At 47.0% G+C, this 14,547-nt stretch overlaps 1 protein-coding gene across 1 annotated transcript in view; it reads left to right on the forward strand.

Moving 5' to 3' along the window:
• The first annotated feature begins 355 nt into the window (after positions 1-355).
• The window catches only part of PRR33 (proline rich 33), a 119,133-nt gene continuing 104,941 nt past the window's right edge, over positions 356-14,547 (forward strand). Inside the window, exon 1 of the mRNA XM_086957711.1 lies at positions 356-487. The gene's annotated coding sequence lies outside the window, so the exon portion shown is untranslated. The remainder of the gene's footprint in view (positions 488-14,547) is intronic.

A 14,547-nucleotide genomic window follows, 5' to 3' on the forward strand; every position in this document is an offset into this window, starting at 1 on the left:
GGCATTGTCATTTACAATGCCAATTGCTTAAACTCTCGCAAAAGCGAGACCTTTTGCTTTGCAAATGCTTGTTAATTGATACTACGTCTTCAGTTTACTTTGTATTCCCTATTTCCATCAGGGTGAATTGATACCATGTGCTTCTTTAGTAAAAGTAGCTTTGCCACCAGACCAGTGCGGCCGTGAAGTCCTGCAACGTGGACAGCAGAGGGCGCACGCGGCACAGGATAACAACACCTTTGGTCCACGTCCCTTACAGCAGGGAGACTTCGCTCGCTCTCATTTCTTTCCATGCAGCTCTCACAGCCCTCTCCCAACCTAGGAGCCGGGGGGCTTTTAGGACCGGGCTGGCGGCGTCAGGCGTTATTTTTGGCCACGGGTCCTCCGCCTCCTTACATTTGAAGGGCGACTTTGGGTGAGGGGGACCGCGGAGGATTTCGAAGCGGCTAGCGGCTGCCTCCTGAGATCACCTCCGGCCATACCCCAGGTACGGTGCGCGTCGCTGTCCTTCTGTCCGGCTCCCCTCTCCCCAAAAGTCCTGTAGCAGTTGATAGGGGTGGGGGTTCTTTTCCGGGTACACTGCCCCCGCCTGCCCAGTGCCCCAGGCACAGGTGCGTAGGCAGGTAGGCTTTGTGCTGAGTATATTAGTGGCTAATGGACCATTCAAACGCAATAGCCTGGGCCGGCAAGTAGCCACGGTTAACAATGCATAGATGTTAAAGACAATTTATGGAGGTGGTATGGGGTTTATTCTCCCAGAGAGAGGATGTTTATGAAAGGTGCTGGCATTTCATATCACTTTGAACCAATGCAACTGTGCAAAACTAGGCTTTGCATTGCATATGTTCGTGGTTGGTGGCGAAATATGTATTAGGTAAGGTCGCTCAAGTTTTTTTTCCTGACACATAGTTGCAAACTGGGTTTTTACGGTGCATTGCCAGCAACAGGATTCTCAAATAATTTTATCTGCAGCTCCGTGAGCCTCCAAAGAGGAACGTATCATTTTCTTTAAATACACTATTTGAAGGTCGCCAAATGCTTTAGAATGTGCAGAGGCGCTGAGTGTGGTGGTTGTACTTGTTGCTGCTGACAGGGGGTGGCTGACTGATTTTAGAATTATGTAAATTGGACATCTGAGATGTAACAGAGAACCTGCTCATTTACAGAACAATGCTCATCGCCTGGACTGGAGGATGAATAACTTCCATAAGTAAGGATTTAGTGCAGTGAGAATGGTAAAGTTATGGACCAGGCTCCTGACATATGAGGTGCTAGCTGAGTCAGTCAGTGTATTGAATATCAACGTACACTGCTCACATCTGGTTCTACCCTAGGTACAGTCCTATGTGGGAGAGGTTGGTTGAGGTGCATGAGTTTCGAAATCATGCTCCAAATAGGGTTCAGCTTATCTCATGGCGCATACATGTAGAAGGTTGCGGTGTGTGTGAGAGGAGATGCAGCCATGCATTTACGCTTGCAGTTTGTTTGAGTATCGGGTCAGTAGCTTGTGTTATCAGAGGGGGGGAGAAGCAAGTCCGAAGTGCTTTGCGGAATGGGGGGCGATTGTCAATCTTCTTATTCGAGCAGTGAATTGAATTCCACACTTTAGCTGCTGAGACAGAAAGGAGTTCCCCCGAGTTGGAGCCTTACTGAGTGGAGGTACCATCAATAATGGGGTAAGCCTGGAGTGCAGGGATCTTGTTAAGCAATATGAGTGGAGTTTTTTTTTTAAGGAAGAGTTGTCCAGTTCCATGGACTTCTTGGTGGACAATATACAAGTTAATGAAGAATCATGTGGAGCCCCATGTTATATAAAGAAATGTTGACCAGACAGGAAAGATAGAGGTGCACTGAACCCTCTACTGTAGATGCAATTTACACCAAGTTAAGACCACAGCTCGCTCCTACTGAAAATAATCTTTATAGGATTATCAGTTGAGTTACAGTATAAAAATGCAGCAGACTTGCACCCTTGTTAGGGGAAAAATCCTGCTCCAAAATTGCAAATCAGGTTATTTTCTTCAAAATACTTTAATGCTGGGGTCACGTGGTGATCCAGATTTAATAATATTAATCATTAAGAATGAAACGTTTGTGACTGAGGGTAAAGATGAGACGTGTTCCCTAAAAAGCATGAGTGATATCTGTGGGTGTAGGAAAGAATCTAGCATTTTATGATCTGACTTGACAGAGCAGCTATCGCCAAATAATTATGTGAGAATCATCGGGAGAGGGATTTTGGCTCCGCCCAAAAGTTGAGAGCCTGGTGTACTTGTTTCGATTGGGCAGAAGTTGTGTGCTTCCACAAAAAGGTGCTTGCCCTCCACACAGCTGTGATTTTGTTTATTTGAACTTTCAGGGTTACATGTGCCATTGTAATGCTATTAAAGTGCTTTAGATAACTAGATCATTTATGGCATTTTTCTCCGGCAGCGGAACAGATGGGTTAGGACAGTTATTAACATACATGGATTTTTAGGGCTGACTTGACAGTGCTTTCTTAAAACCGACCTATTGGCTTTGCCAATGCTTGTTCAATTCTGCTATAGAAAAAATCCATGTGTTTGAAAAAGGAATATCATTATTGTGGCTCTGATATCCTAGTAATCCTGTTCACATATTAGAATTTTTCCTACTGACTCAGGTTCCTCCCTATCAGCGGTGGGCACCACCAAAGCCTCTGAAGGGTTTGGACATTTAGCTGTGGGACACAGCTTAGCGCTCCTCCTCACTCTTAGTCTTTTTTGGAACATTGAGACATATTTACTAGTAAAGTGGCGAAGCGTGTTGTTAAGCCCAGAAGGCTAACAACACACTGCTTCACTTTATAAACGCAGGGCTGCACCATAGTTAAAAGAATATGGGACAGCCCTGCATTCCCCCCTGCGCTGGCGCTAAATTTAGCTGCCTACGCAGGCACCCTTGCACTATAGAGCAAGGGTGTCTGCATTGCAGGGGAAGATTGTTTATGTGCAGGAAGGGACACCTTCCTGCACATAAACAATCTTTAAATGGCATTTTGTAACTTCTGTGTGCTGCTCAATGCAGCACAAACAGAAGTTGGAAAATTTCATTTTTTATATGATTGCTTATGGGCAGGAAGGGACACCTTCCTGCACTTAAACCGTCATTGGCATTTTGCTCTTTCCATGTGTGCTGCACAATGCAGCACACATTGAAACAGCAAAAACGCGGAGAAATTAAACATTTCCCCTCATTTTGCCATTTTAAGATCAGGTTTTCCCTGGTCTTAATTTTGGCGCTGCTCCATATTTACGCCACCCTTGTACATATGGGACAGCATCAAAATCAATGGGTGTTGCGGTGGAACACCCACAGCAACACCCATTGCCCTCTCCTTTCTCGCTAAGTATAGAGTGAAAGGGTGCCTTATTTATAAGACAGCATTAATCCACGTTAAGTGGCTTAATGCTGGAAGCCCCTTTCGCCACCACAACATCCTGAAAAGGGACGTGGTGGTGATAGGGGCTTGTAAATTTGCCAAGGAGTTGCTTCATGTCAGCAGTTTGTCTAGTGATATTTATCTTTTGCATTCTGGTATTTGTAATCCAGTTTTTATAAAGGAAAGCAAACTACAAACATCTGAATTCAATGAAAGAATCGTGACAGGAGAGGTCTCTTGCCTGCCTGTGCCTTCATTTGTAGTGGAGATCATTAAAGCACTTTGTAGTTTAACCAACCTTTAGCAGATAAAGGGCCATATAGCAACAGCAAAGATTGAACACTTACATTTCTGATATGTTGTCCGAGACCTTAACCACTAGGCAATGACAACCACTCTTTGTTTTTGTGGTGGTACTCATTTTAAATCGAAGTCTAATTCTGGCCAAACCAATGACAGGCCAACGTCCCGGGCTAATACTGTTCAGTGGTTATGGGGAGGCACTCTAGAAGTTTAGCAAGTGCCAGCTCCACCCTGGATCAGATCTGCCAATGGTAGGCCGCCAATTAAGGCGGTCTAAGAGGGGATATGTGTGCCCCTGCTGCCATTGCAGTTTTTTGTAAACACATTTTATTTGCAGTACTGCAAACATTGTGAAGCAGGCACATAGGTAATAACTCATGTACCTTCATAGATGCATTACAATAAGTTCCCTACTGAAGCAGCAGATAAACATCAGTATTACTCAGCATCATATATTATGTGTGAATGGTCAGCCCACCTTAACATTACTACCCTCCCGCCCACACCCTTCTTCACCCATCCCAACCTGCTTCAGCCCAATTGGTCCTATATTTTAAGCTCTTGTATACATCCAGTGGCCTATGTGGGAGTTTATCAGAACAATAGATAGTACCTGTCTTCCCTTCACCGTATCAGTCAAGTTGTGCCCCCTTCACCCACAGGGCATCTAATGGGGAACTAAAAGGAGACCCCTCATCCAGCTCCTTGAGACAAGCCATAAGGTGCTCCTATGCCCTGGCTCTGTCTATTGAATCCTGTCCCTGTCTAACTTCCTGGAGTAATACTGCACCTTCATAGCCGCCCATAAGATGAGGTCTTCCTTCCATTTATTCAATCTAGGGCCCCTAGTTGCCTTCCAATGTAAGGTGATTTTATGTTTCGCAAGGAGAGGTGCCAGATCAACAAATCAGGTTTGTCATCATCAGAAGCCACTGACTCAACCTCGTCTCCTAGGCCGACATCACCCAGCTGATCATCTCCCTCACCAACGAACACACAGCTGCCAGAACCAACTTTCATAACTGAATGAAGGCAGTTGTCACTTGGATGCAAGACAGTTGCCTCAAGCTCAACTCAGACAAGACTGAAGTACTCATCCTGGAACCCACCCCCTCAGTCTGCGATGACTCCTGGTGGCCCGATGCACTAGGAACCCCTACAGACCACACACGCAACCACACACTCAGCCTGCTTTGAAAGACTTTCAGATGGCTCCCCACAGAATCTAGAAAGACGGTCACCCACACCCTCATCACCAGTAGACTCTCCATGACGCAGGACCAGAATATCAGAACCACCGTCTCACATTCCACACACCCGCCAGACAACTCCACTCCGGCCAACTCGCCCTGGCCTCCGTTTCACAAAGATCCTGGAGGAAGATACTTTGCCTACCTCGCCAAGACCTGGAACACTCTACCCCTGAAACTCAGGAAATCCACGTAATTGACCCAGTTCAGGAAGGACCTCAAGACCTGGCTCTCCGACTGAACCTCCATACCCGAAGGATCAACAATTCCCCCCCACCCCAGCACCTTGATACCCTCACAGGGGAGTAGCCGCGCTTTACAAACACCTGATTGATTGGTTGTAATGTTATGGCTGGTAGGGCAAGGGGAATCCCCTCAAGAAACAGACCAGGGGAGTGCACGAGATCCTTCTTTGGGTAACCTAATTTTGGCATAAAACGACCCCTTTCTGGAAATCCAGTAGAGTAGGGCCAGACCATACCATGTGCAGCATCTTCGCACCATGTTACCCATATCTGGGGCAGGAGGCTTCAGCTATGCAGAATATCCTAATGATCCCACCAGGGATAAGGTATGCCCTATGCAGAAAGTAGAAGTTAATTAATATGAATTGAACATTACAGGATACTTTATATGTAGTGGCAAGTATTGTTTCCTATTCCGCTTCAAAGACAGTTATCACCAGATCCTCTTCCCATTTCTCATGCAAGTCTACTAGTGGTGTAATAAAGTCGGCTTTCAAGGCCCGGTAAAGGTTAGTTATTGCTTTGGTACGGACGGTCGTGGTGCAGAGGTCCAGGCTGCACCGATTTGTAGGCGGTTCACTTGTCCCCATGCTCCAATGTTCGCACAACCTCGCTACAATCAGTCTGTGCAGTAAGAACTGACCTCTAGGCATCTCGGAAGTCGCAGAGAAGACCTCAAATTCTAAGAGCTCACCGTCTCTATAAAGGTCTCCCACTTAAGTGACTCTGGAAGTTGCCTACTCTGCTAGTGCCTGCAGAGCCCTCCCACCCAGCTTATTTTTCCAATCCCAGCAATAGGATATCTCTCAAATAAGGTAGTGAGGTCCGGGTTCTCTGAAGGCAGCAATGCAGCAGCGACGGACAATCTGCAGGTCTGCAGCATTTCCAAACTGGCAATCAGGGGTTCAGTAAAACATGAAATTGTGCCCTGTAGCTTAGAACAAAATTATCCCCGCACTTGCCTCAACCCATGCAGGAATGTAACCACTGGCTGAACCATTGGAGCTACACCACCAAGTACTATGCTTCTAAGTCCAGCGCTGCCAATCCACCCTCTGTTGTCGGGCACAGCAGCTTAGACATTTCCACTCTCTGTCTACCCGTCCCCCAAATTAGATCAACCATCAGGAAGTTCAGGTCCAGGAATAGGCATTGGGAAATGAAATGTCGCAAAGTGGATAAAAAATGTAGCAGTCGAGGGAGCCCCACCGTTTTAGCTACTGCAATCCTTCCTGCAACTAAAAACGGCACTTACTTCCAGAAGCTGACAACATAAAGGAGCGCTCGGATCATGGTTTTAACACCTATTAGTCACCCCTGTGGGAAGCCCTATGTGCCCATTGGGAAGGGTGCAGGGTATTTAAGATGTACATGTGTAAATGTGTATTCAAGTTTTACATGTCCTGACAGTGAAACATCTCCAAAGTCTTTTTTGACTGCGGCAAGACTGGCTCTCCCATAGAACAGCACTGGGTTGCATTATAGCACTTTAATGTATAACATCAGAATAGCTAAAACCATTGTTCAAGAGCTCAACTTAATAGTAATTTAAAATCCAAACTGATGGTAAAGTCAGATTTGAAATTACTATTTTGAAAATGCCCATTGGGACGTGTGAATTGCTCTCAGGAAATGGAACACAAGCGCCTAGGCTGTGAGGAGGTCTGACCACCTCCGGACAGTATAGTCTGGGGGATGTGGCTGCCAACTGCACCAGCTTCGATGGGGCAGATTTTGTTACTGGCAGATGTAACTCACACTCAGGCCTGTCCATGCCATTGTCTAAGTCAGGGGTCTCCCAACCGGTCCTGGAGGGCCGGATCCATGCCAGATTTTTTGGATATCCCCACTGAGATACATGTAGTTATTTTAAAAATCTGGCATGGATCCGGCCCTCCAGGACCGGTTTGGAGACCCCTGGTCTAAGTAGTCAGTGTGGCACCAATTCCAGTTGAGGGAAACTGCCCAAGAACTGGTTTTGCAGGGAGGAGTTTCTTGTTTCCCTAGACACACCTCCAGGGTGTGCCTATGGCACTGACCGAGGGAAGGAAGAATTTGACTTCTTGGTTTTGAGTAGATGGATGCACTGTGGGATTGCTTAGAGCCCCCCCCCTTCCCTCCCCCACAGGAAGTGTGGTAAGTGTGGGTAAGGTTGAGTGTGGGAACTTTATTCCTATTAGAGAGTCTACCCCATACATAGCTAGTGCCAGAAATGAAAGTGGTGTCCCTGACTACCTCTTTCAGAACACCCCTGGTCCATTTGAAAACAAAAGAAGGACTGCACCTACTAAACCAAAGGGCTGAAACTTAGAAGAATCACTAAGACAGCTGTTTTACCTGTGGAGAGAACCCCCAAGGGCTGTACCTGCTCCCACTTGAGCCCAAGAAAGAAGAGTAAAACCCAAGGGCTAGTTGGATGGTCTCCTGTTAAGCTCCAGGAACACAAAAGCAGCAAGAAGCCTGCAAAAAAGAAGAGCCAAACTGAGCAGTTCAACTGTATTTGCCCTGGACCCTGCTGGTGGCTTCTGGGAGATTGAGTCCTCCTAACTTACCAAGTGGTGCCCTAAAGATCCTAGATGGACCTGTTGCTGGTGTTAGAGTGTACTTTCTCCCCCTCAAGATTGCAAAACTTATCATACTTTTTCCTAAAAGAACCAGATGCTACCATGGGTCTGAGACTGAACCACTGTTTTTGTCACGTAGCTGGTCAGATTCTTCAACTTGTTGTTTTGTCCTGCCAAAAGCAGCCCAAACCCGAGAAAAGTTTCAAGGTTCCAATATGGAGGATTTCACCTGCATCAACTTTGAGCAGCACCCTTCAATCGTCATGCCTTCCATCGGATTCTGCCAGCAGCCCGCATCAGCAATAAGAAAAATCCTCCAAGAAAAAAACTTAAGTCAGAAGGTAAACTTTGCACTGTGACAAAACTGATCCCTGTATCCGACCAATTCTACATCGTAGTCTACCGTATCTTTTTACTTTGTCCTGGTTTAGTGTGTTTAGATACCTGCGGTTGGTGCTTTGAGCTTTTCGGTGCTGGAAAACTCTAAAATTCCTAAAAATCTCCAGATCCCCTGATCCAATTATTGTTGTTTTGGTGTCTATTTGTTCAGTAAAATATAAATCGGAGTGGGATTTTTATTGTGCTGTGTTTTTTACTTAACTGGTTTGGTACTAATAACTGCTTTACACTTCTTTCCTTTGCTCTCTGCCAGAGCTACCTAGGACTGAGCTAAGGCCTAAATTGAAGTAAACTAACAAGATCTGATACAGAATAGTGACCTTACTACTTGATGAGGTCTCACAAACACCCCAACTAATAATCCACTTTCATACAACAACCATGCTGATAGTACATCTGCTCCAATTGCACAACAACTGTTTTAAAATGATTATTAAACGTAAGACATTACTAGGTTATAGAAGCATAATAACAGACTATAATGGTGAAATAGAAACAATGAAAAATTCATGTATTGATCTTAATGTAAAACAATAACTGTACGAATAATGGAATGATCCATCCCTTCATAGACAGCTCAACATTAGCTAAAAAGGTTTGTTAACCTTAATCATTAAGATGATTAAATGGAGACCAGATTTTCTTATATTTTCTTTCATGTCTATTTTCTTAAACTATATCCTTTGAAAAGACATGTCCAGTATTCAACTCTAATGCCAAGTGCTTTTGGCCACAGTTAAGGCAAATATTATCCATAATATCATACTACATAGACCTACAATTAACCCTGTTATTACCCATACAATTCTACTCTCAATTAACCTGTTTTTGGTAAGAAAATAGTGTCAAAAGTTCAACAGCAGTACAAAAGGGGGTGGTGATGGACGGAGCATCTGAATCAATCAAACACTCACACCCAGTCAAAAGATCTGGGTTTAATCCATCACCGTTCTTTAGCCCACTCTGCCACCCCAGTTCAGACATGGCTATATGCAAATCAGTCTGACCCTGTGCCTCATGGGAACAGTCCAGCCCGAACTGCCAAGCCATGTCTTCCCTGGACCGGAAACAAGCTTCCGAGGACCGGATTCTGGCATTCCAGCCGTCTTCAGCCCGGCTTGCTTGAATCCAATGGCAAAGTGAGCAAGGGACTCACATCTGAGCATACCCTGCCACACTTATGGCGGCCAAAAGCGGTACAAAAGGGGGTGGTGATGGACGGAGCATCTGAATCAATCAAACACTCACACCCAGTCAAAAGATCTGGGTTTAATCCATCACCGTTCTTTAGCCCACTCTGCCACCCCAGTTCAGACATGGCTATATGCAAATCAGTTTGACCCTGTGCCTCATAGGAACAGTCCAGCCCGAACTGCCAAGCCATATCTTCCCTGGACCGGAAACAAGCTTCCGAGGACCGGTTTCTGGCATTCCAGCCGTCTTCAGCCCGGCTTGCTTGAATCCAGTGGCAAAGTGAGCAAGGGACTCACGTCTGAGCATACCCTGCCACACTTATGGCGGCCAAAAGCGGTACAAAAGGGGGTGGTGATGGACGGAGCATCTGAATCAATCAAACACTCACACCCAGTCAAAAGATCTGGGTTTAATCCATCACCGTTCTTTAGCCCACTCTGCCACCCCAGTTCAGACATGGCTATATGCAAATCAGTCTGACCCTGTGCCTCATGGGAACAGTCCAGCCCGAACTGCCAAGCCATGTCTTCCCTGGACCGGAAACAAGCTTCCGAGGACCGGTTTCTGGCATTCCAGCCGTCTTCAGCCCGGCTTGCTTGAATCCAGTGGCAAAGTGAGCAAGGGACTCACGTCTGAGCATACCCTGCCACACTTATGGCGGCCAAAAGCGGTACAAAAGAGGGTGGTGATGGACGGAGCATCTGAATCAATCAACCACTCAGGATCTGGGTTTAATCCATCACCGTTCTTTAGCCCACTCTGCCACCCCAGTTCAGACATGGCTATATGCAAATCAGTCTGACCCTGTGCCTCATGGGAACAGTCCAGCCCTGTTTTTGGTAAGAAAATAGTGTCAAAAGATCAACAGCAAACATCTGACCACACTTTTACCAACCACCAATTCCATATGATCTAATACATCATTCCAAAAAGGAACTTAATTCCTACAAACACTGTATAAAGGTAGCTGAAGATAAATTACAGTTCTATTAGTTCACTGAAGTAGACAGTCCTAATTGAATCCTTTTAACTTGAGACCGATATAGTCTAAAGATATTTGTTAATGTGCCATAACAAACCCTCTGAGCTTCCTAGAGTAAGTTATTCGCTACCTTGAAAGCTATTGGCTATCTGTAGGAAGCTGGCTCTGTATATACTATACCAAAGTGAGGTATAGTGTGCACAGAGTCCAGTGGAACCTCAAAGGTAGGCAGAGGTAAAAGTAGATAACACTTGACTCTCTATTTGTGGTAGTGTGGACAAGCAGTAAGGCTTTTTCAGAGGGTGGTGTTAAGCATTTGTTGTACACACTCTATCATCAAATGATTATTACACACTCAAAGACGGAACTCAGACCAATTTTGTCTGTATAAAAATATTCCTTTAGTTATTTTATTTCCTAGAACCAAGCAAGCCTGGCACGGATAAGTGATTTATACTTCACAGTAATAATACAGGTTGAATTGCAGTTGTTTATATACTTTGGTTTGATTACTGTAGAACTACTAGTAATGCAATGCTTTGAAATAATGTACATATACTTTGTATTGGCTTTTCAATAAAATGTCAAGTAGATTACTTTACAGATTACTTTTCTCACACAGTGTAGTATACCTGGATACTACACTGGTACATTTCCTGTAAACAGGTAAGTAATAGGGTTTTTGTTATTTGGTTTACAGTTTTAAAGACTTATAGATTTTCCAAGTCCACACTTAGAACCTTTTCATAGAAAAACAGTCAATGTTATCCTATGGAAGGAAATAGTATTTTTGGTTAACTGGTAAGTACGTTGCTGTGGGAGTTGGTCATCTGGGGTTAGACTCAGGGGTCCCCCAGGGTCACTAATGCACTCTTGTTACAACCTCAGCGGCACTAGGGCGGCCGGGTGCAGAGTGCGGAGGCCCAATGTTATCCAGTGATGTTATCCAACGATACCAGCCTCCCTGGAGTCCTGGTATCGTTGTACTGCTTCTGTGCTGCATTCCAGCCATATTTTGACTCTGCTATAGGCGCTGCTTCGCCTCACTCCTAACCTTATTGAATTGTATTGCATAGTGTTACTTTACCTGCACTGTTGCGCATTGACCGCTGCTTCGCCTCACTTCTGTTTGAATTGTGTTTATTGTGCTTGTTTGGACTATATTGCGCTGAGCGCTGCTTAGCCCTGCTTCCGCTGCTATCATTTGAGCTTTAAGTGCGCGTTTACCCCCAGCGCTGTGCTCTGCCCTCCCCCACGCTGCCATTTTGTTTATTGTGTTGTTGTCCTCGGTCTGCGTCCTCGTGAGCCCGCCCCGCCTCCCAGCTGAGCCGCCCTCGCCCCTCCCCCTCCCCACCATCCATATATGACAGTAACCCATGCGCGCAGCGTCCACGCGCAGCGACCGCGCCCAATCCGCGCCAAAGGTAAGCCTGTCTACGCCCGTTCGCGCCTGGACCGCGCCCAGCGCCAGACCCCCTGGCCCTCACCCTGCCCAGCCCTCCCACATTACCTACGATGCCACCACCCTCCTAGCCCTTAACCCCGGCCGCTCACCCAACTGCGTCCAAGCCGCTCCTGGACACACCCATGGACCCTTCTCCTGCTACTCCTGCAAGTTCGACGGCACCAAGAACAACTCCTCATCTACGAACACACAACAGATATCCGATCCCAACCACCTACAATGCATCCTGCTCAACACCCGCTCGGTCCACAGACACGCCATTGACCTCTGGAATCTACTCGACACCATCTCTCCGGACGTCGCCTTCCTAACAGAAACATGGATGAATGCCTCTTCAGCCCCAGACATCACCATTGCCATCCCGGAAGGCTATAAGATCATTCGCAAGGACCGTACCGGCCACACAGGAGGAGGCATCGCTATCATCCATAAGAAATCCATCCGCATCTCAACCAGCTCAGATGTCAATCTCGGCAACTCTGAACACCTCCACTTCCAGATCCACATCGACCCCAAGACCACACTCAGAGGCACCCTCCTTTACAGACCCCCAGGACCCCGCGCACAATTTAGTGAGGACATCACGGACTTCATCACTCCACACGCGCTCCCCTCCAAAGATTACATCCTTCTGGGAGACCTCAATTTTCACCTTGAAAAGAACAACGACCACAACTCCACCACCCTTCTGGACAACCTCGCCAACCTCGGACTTAAACAACTGGTCACTTCCCCCACCCACATTGCAGGTCACACACTCGACCCAATCTTCACCTCCAGCAATCAGTCTCCTTCAGACACACTACGGCTCTCCTCTGGACCGACCACAGCTGCGTTCACTTTACCTACAACAAGCCCAAACCCAACAACCACCCCCAACCAACTCTGCAAAGAAACTGGAACAAAATCACCATCGACCAGATCTCCTCATCGCTTCTTCTAAACCCCCCAGCCCACTCCTCAAACCCCGACCAAGCCGCCACCAACCTCACACTATGGTTATCCAACAGCGCCGACATCCTAGCACCACTGAAAAAACGACAAATCAAACTAGGCAGCAAGAAGGCCTCCTGGTTCAACGATGATCTTAAGAAATCCAAGAAACTCTGCCGCTCCCTTGAGAAGGCCTGGAAAAAAGACCCAATCTCCAGCACCAAGGACGCCTTCAAAAACGCCGCCCGCATACACCACCAACTGATCCGAAAGGCCAAGAAAACCGCCTTCAAGGACCGACTAGATAGCAACGCCCACAACAGCAAGGAACTTTTCAACTTCGTCAAGGAATTTACCAATCCCTCGGCCAACTCTAACGACATCACCCCCTCTCAAGCCCTCTGCGACTCCCTAGCCTCATTCTTCCACAACAAAATTGCAGACATCCACAACAGCTTCGACAACCAACCCGGAGACCAACCCACCGAACCACATGCTGGACCTTCACCTCCCTCGAACACCCTTAACGACTGGAACCCAATCTCCACTGAGGACACCATCCGCCTGATGAACTCTATCCACTCAGGATCCCCCACAGACCCATGCCCTCACCACATCTTCAACAAAGCAGACTCCATCATAGCACCGCACCTCCGAGACGTCATCAACTGCTCCCTCAACTCCGCAACCTTCCCGGAAAGCTGGAAACACGCTGAACTCAGCGCCCTTCTGAAAAAACCCACAGCGGACCCCACCGAACTCAAAAACTACAGTCCCATCTCGCTCCTTCCATTCCCGGCCAAAGTCATCGAGAAAGCTGTCAACAACCAGCTCGCTGCCTTCCTCGAAGCCAACAAATCCCTCGACTCCTCACAGTCCGGCTTCCGAGCAAAACACAGCACGGAGACCGCCCTCATCGCAGCAACGGACGACATTCGAACTCTACTAGACAATGGAGACACAGTCGCCCTCATCCTCCTTGACCTCTCCGCAGCCTTCGACACAGTCTGCCATAGTACCCTCCTACAGCGCCTCAGAAACATCGGAATCCAAGGAAAAGCACTAGAATGGATCACCTCGTTCCTCACCGGAAGAACCCAGAGAGTCCGCCTTCCACCATTCAAGTCAGAGGCCACTGAAGTCATCTGCGGCGTACCACAAGGATCTTCACTCAGCCCCACCCTTTTCAACATATACATGAGCCCCCTCGCGGCCATCGCACGCCAACACAACCTCAACATCATCTCCTACGCGGATGACACTCAACTGATCCTATCACTCACCAATGACCCTAGCACCGCCAAAACTAACCTACACGAAGGAATGAAAGAAGTAGCCGAATGGATGAAACACAGCCGTCTGAAACTGAACTCAGATAAAACAGAAGTCCTCATCTTAGGTACCTCCCCCTCTGCATGGGACGACTCGTGGTGGCCAGAAGCCCTTGGAAAAGCACCCATCCCGACAGACCACGCACGGAATCTGGGCGTCATCCTGGATTCCTCACTTTCGATGAACAGACAAGTCAACGCTGTCTCTTCATCCTGCTTCAACATTCTTCGCATGCTCAAAAAAACATTTCGTTGGATCCCCACCGAAACTAGAAAAACAGTCACCCACGCTCTGGTCACGAGCCGACTGGACTATGGAAACACCCTCTACGCCGGTACTACCGCTAAACTCCAGAAAAAACTCCAACGAATCCAGAACGCCTCAGCCAGGCTCATATTAGACATCCCACATAAAGAACATATCTCTGGTCACCTAAAAAACCTCCACTGGCTTCCCGTCAATAAGAGGATCACTTTC

The sequence above is a fragment of the Lissotriton vulgaris genome, chromosome 2_1 (genome assembly GCF_964263255.1).
Source record: "Lissotriton vulgaris chromosome 2_1, aLisVul1.2, whole genome shotgun sequence".
NCBI lineage: Eukaryota > Metazoa > Chordata > Amphibia > Caudata > Salamandridae > Lissotriton > Lissotriton vulgaris.